The sequence below is a fragment of the Hemiscyllium ocellatum genome, chromosome 9 (genome assembly GCF_020745735.1).
Source record: "Hemiscyllium ocellatum isolate sHemOce1 chromosome 9, sHemOce1.pat.X.cur, whole genome shotgun sequence".
Classification (NCBI taxonomy): domain Eukaryota; kingdom Metazoa; phylum Chordata; class Chondrichthyes; order Orectolobiformes; family Hemiscylliidae; genus Hemiscyllium; species Hemiscyllium ocellatum.
In genome coordinates, this window is record NC_083409.1 from 111,168,309 (window position 1) to 111,173,859 (window position 5,551).

The following is a 5,551-nucleotide window of genomic DNA, read 5'->3' on the forward strand; positions in this document are numbered from 1 at the left end:
GTTGAATCTGGAGTTGGTTGGGTTCTGTCTCCTCATATATAGTCAGTAACCCTGCATCAGGTGACCACTTGGAGTCATCAAGTTGCTGAGTAAACCACTTTTTATCAGGACCAAAGTTCACGACTTTGGAATAACATTATTCCCTTTAACTAATTTCAAAGAAGCAATAGGTCCCCCAAATCCTAACACTCCTTGGACGACTGCCTTTCATGCTCATTATAAAACCAATGCCCATCGGCAAGTTTTATTAATTTATCCAGACATATATTTGTAAAATATATAAAGTTAAATTGATGATGTGGCTTGACATGGCTGTAATCTTATTGCACAGGTTATGATGACCCAGCGAGAACAAGATAAATGTGCACTTATTGGTACAATGACTATGTGGCACACATTTTGTTCATCTGTCAATTCTTTGTTGACTTTGTTGAAATTTGCTTTGGGTCACATTGAATCTTTTAAGAAAAAAAATTGCAAACAAGTGAAGCAGTCCCACCTCAGTCAGATATCCAAAGGGATAATTGCAAGTTGGAGAAAAATGGAGGCAATGATTTTGTGCAGAATTTCATGTTCAGAAAAGCATGATTCTAAATTCCAATTATATTCACTATCCATCTGGTCAAGTTAAATGATGAACGTTTAGATAGTGACACACTTGCTCAGCAATGAGTTGATTTAATCTCTTCTTCACAAATTAATCTTCCAAAGAATATGTCATTGGACTGTTCTCTTACATGAATCTTTCATGAAGCCATTATACAAATGAGGCATTTTAATTGTTCAAGCACATTGTTAAGTGCTTCCATTTCACTTTAGGAGCACTTCAGAGGAATCAAGCAACTTCATAGAATCATATGATACAGAAGAGGCTCTACAGCACAACAGGTCTGTACAGACAAAGCTACACCAAATCTACACTAGTCCCACCTTCATCCACTATGCTGGTAACCTTGAATGTTATGATATGTTGATGCACGGTTACTTCAAGTGCTCTTCCAAATACATTTTAAAGGTTGCGAGGTTTCCCACCCCAACTACCCTCCCAGGCAGTGCATTCCAGACTACCACCAGCCTCTGGGTGAAAGAAGCTTCCCTCAAATAGCCTGCAAGCCTCCTGCTTTTCACTAGAATGTTACTCCCCCTTCTTCTTATTGATCCTTCGATGAAGGGAAACAGCTGCTTACTAGTTATCCTGTTCATGTCCATCGTAATCTTACAAACTTGTCTGATTTTGCTCCATGCAAGTTGTTTTAGAAACTGGGCTTTGGGATCATAAGAGGAATCACGAGCTGACGTTTTAGGGTCGTGAACTCTGAGGTAGAAATGCCTCTGTATAGTTTTGACTGACACTAAACAGCTGCATAAACACCATTAGAATCAATTCAGGACAGAGGGCAATAGTTTGAAAATTACAGCCAGACCCATCTTTGTTATCTATCATTGTTATCATCTATCATTGTTATTCTAAATGATGAAAGCACCACTTTGAAGAAAATGTATAAGATCCCTTTGTAATCTTAGAAAATCTTCTTCACTGTCTGCAATATCATCAACCTTGGTTTCATCTGCAAACTTACTAACCATGCTGCCTATATTCTCATCCAAGTCATTGATGTAAATCACAGACAAAACAGGATTCAGAACAGATCACTGCAGAACACTGCTGATCACAGGCCACCGGTCCAAAAAAAAACCCCTCCACCACTGTTCCCTGTCTCCAGTCATTAAGCTAATCATGTAAACAATTGGCAAGTTCACCCTGAATCCAATTTGACATAACTTTACTAATGAGTCTACCATGTGGAACTTTCTTTGGTTATAAAGTGCCTTACGAATCAATGAAGGGTGTATGGCAGCTGCCCAGAACTCTGCAGTGTATCTTTCATAGGTTTTAAGCATTTGCAGTTTATTTTAACAAAAGAAAGGATAAGCAGCATGCTACTTAAGCAGAGAGAGATTACAGAATTTAGTGTACAGAGGGTGGCCTAGTACATGATTCACATGAAATGAGCAGGTACTATTAGCAAGTGAGTTGGAAAGCCAATGGAGTATTGTTTATTGCAAAAGGAAGAGAACATAAATTCAGAGTTTTTGTGAAACCACCTCTACAGTTGTGTGGTCGTCTTCTTTGGAAAACAATGTGTAATTACAATCAAAGTGATTCAGAGACGATGCACACAACCCAATCTTGGAATGGGATATCGCAGTCATGTTTTAAGGGCACTCAAAGAACCACAGAGATGGAAAGGTTTGGAAGGGTCTCCTTGAGCTTGGAATTAAATACATGGCTAATAGTGAGGAGTGATCTAAATCAGGGATGTACAGAATTGGAAGAGCACAGAAACTTTAGATGGGTATAGTGCTGGTGCAGTTACTGAACTAGAGCTGAAAATGTGTTGCTGGTTAAAGCACAGCAGGTCAGGCAGCATCCTAGGAACAGGAAATTCGACGTTTCGGGCCATAGCCCTTCATCAGGAATGAGGCGAGTGTGCCAGGCAGGCTAAGATAAAAGGTAGGGAGGAGGGACTTGGGGGAGGGGCGATGGAGATGTGATAGGTGGAAGGAGGTCAAGGTGAGGGTGATAGGCTGGAGTGGGGTGGGGGCGGAGAGGTCAGGAAGAAGATTGCAGGTTAGGAGGGCGGTGCTGAGTTGAGGGAACCGACTGAGACAAGGTGGGGGGAGGGGAAATGAGGAAACTGGAAAAATCTGAGTTCATTCCTTGTGGTTGGAGGGTTTCCAGGCGGAAGATGAGGCGCTCTTCCTCCAATCGTCATGTTGCTATGGTCTGGTGATGGAGGAGTCCAAGGACCTGCATGTCCTCGGTGGAGTGGGAGGGAGAGTTAAAGTGTTGAGCCACGGCGTGGTTGGGTTGGTTGGTCCGGGTTTCCCAGAGGTGTTCCCGAAGCGTTCCGCAAGTAGGTGGCCTGTCTCCCCAATATAGAGGAAGCCACATCGGGTGCAGCGGATGCAATAGATGATGTGTGTGGAGGTGCAGGTGAAGTTGTGGCGGATATGGAAGGATCCCTTGGGGCCTTGGAGAGAAGTAAGGGAGGAGGTGTGGGCGCAAGTTTTACATTTCCTGCGGTTGCAGGGGAAGGTGCCGGGAGTGGAGGTTGGGTTGGTGGGGGGTGTGGACGTGACGAGGAAGTCACGAAGGGAGTGGTCTTTGCGGAACGCTGATAGGGGAGGGGAGGGACATATATCCCTGGTGGTGGGGTCCGTTTGGAGGTGGTGGAAATGACGGCAGATGATACGCTGTATACGGAAGTTGGTGGGGTGGTAGGTGAGAACCAGTGGGGTTCTATCTTGGTGGCGGTTGGAGGAGCGGGGCTCAAGGGCGGAGGAGCAGGAAGTGGAGGAGATGCGGTGGAGGGCATCGTCGATCACGTCTGGGGGGAGTCTGCGGTCCTTGAAGAAGGAGGCCATCTGGGCTGTGCGGTGTTGGAACTGGTCCTCCTGGGAGCAGATGCGGCAGAGACGAAGGAATTGGGAATATGGGATGGCGTTTTTACAGGGGGCAGGGTGGGAGGAGGTGTAGTCCAGGGAGCTGTGGGAGTCAGTCGGTTTATAGTAGATGTCTGTGTTGAGTTGGTCGCCCGAGATAGAAATGGAAAGGTCTCGGAAGGCGAGGGAGGAGTCTGAGACAGTCCAGGTGAATTTGAGGTCGGGATGGAAGGTGTTGGTAAAGTTGATGAACTGTTCAACCTCCTCATGGGAGCACGAGGCAGCACCGATACAGTCATCGATGTAGCGGAGGAAAAGGTGGGGGGTGGTGCCAGTGTAGTTGCGGAAGATGGACTGTTCCACATATCCTACGAAGAGACAGGCTTAGCTGGGGCCCATGCGAGTGCCCATGGCAACTCCTTTAGTTTGGAGGAAGTGGGAGGATTGGAAAGAGAAGTTATTCAGGGTGAGGACCAGTTCAGTCAGTCGTAGGAGGGTGTCAGTGGAAGGGTACTGGTTGGTGCGGCTGGAAAGTAAGAAGTGGAGGGCTTTGAGTCCTTCGTGATGGGGGATGGTGGTGGAAAGGAAGAAGCGGAGGGCTTTGAGAGTCTAGTTACTGAACTAGAATCCCTACAGTGAGAAAGCAACCATTCAGCCCGTTGAATTCACACAAGTCCTCCAAAGGACATCCTATCCAGACCCACTCCTCCACCCCTGTATTTCTCACAGCTAATCCACCTAGCTTGCACATCCCTAGACACTATGGACACTTTAGCATGGCCAATCCATCCAAACCTGCACATCCTCGAACTGTAGGAGGAAATGGGAGCACCCAGAGAAAACCCTCGCAGGCACGGGGACAATGTACAAATTACACACAGGCTGAAACCAAACCCAGGTCCCTGAGCTGTGAGGCAGCAGTGCTAACCACTGAGCCACCAGGCAGCCCTATAACCGGGATGGGATAAAGTCATATCGAAGCATGTGAAAGCATACACACATAGGAATTAGGAGGAAGGGTAGGCCATTCAGCCTACTCCTCAAACCTGCTCTGTCATTCAGCATGATCACAGCCGAAATGGTTACTTCACATCCTTGCTGATCCCTGATAACCTTTCACCCTCTTGCTCAATCATTCCTCTGCATTAAAAATATGCAAAGTTGCTTCCACCACCTTTTGAAGAATTAAATAAGGATATGAGTTTTAAGCTGAAACGTTGATGTTCCATCAGGAAATGTCGCTCAACTGTAATGGGTGAATGGGACTTTGTGCGAGTAATGATACAGGCAGCAGGTCAACATAATGGAGCAGAAAATGTGTTGCTGGTTAAAGCACAGCAGGTCAGGCAGCATCCAAGGAATAGGAAATTCGACGTTTCGGGCACAAGCCCTTCTTCAGGAATCCTGATGAAGGGCTTGTGCCCGAAACGTCGAATTTCCTGTTCCTTGGATGCTGCCTGACCTGCTGTGCTTTAACCAGCAACACATTTTCAGCTCTGATCTGCAGCATCTGCAGACCTCATTTTTTACTCTAACATAATGGAGCAGTCAATGTGAGAGACTGTCCAGATGAGCGTTAAAATAGTTACAGGTAAGTCTGGAGAATAGCCTGAGAAACAAGCCTTCATGTCAGAGTGTGATTGTCACTCTTACAAGTTTTAATTCTACGTGCGTTTAAAGTACAAATGAACATCACAGAGAATGATGATTGATGACGTCAGATACAGAGATAATGAGCAAATTTAAGGATATGGGAAAGGGCATTTAGGACTGAGATGAGAAGAAGTTTCTTCACCCAGAGACTGGAATTAGAACGTGGAACATGGAATGTTACAGCGTAGTCCAGGCCCCTCAGTCCTCGATGCTGCGCTATCCTGTGAAATTAATCTGATGCCCATCTATCTACACCATCCTATTTTTATCCATATGTCTATCCAATGACCATTTAAATGCCCTTAATGTTGGTGCATCTACTACTGTTGTAGGCAGGCCGTTCCACACTCCTACTACTCCCTGAGTAAAGAAGCTACCCCGAAATATGTCCTAAATCTATCACCCCTCAATTTAAAGCTATGTTCCCTTGTGTTAGCCTTCAACATCCGAG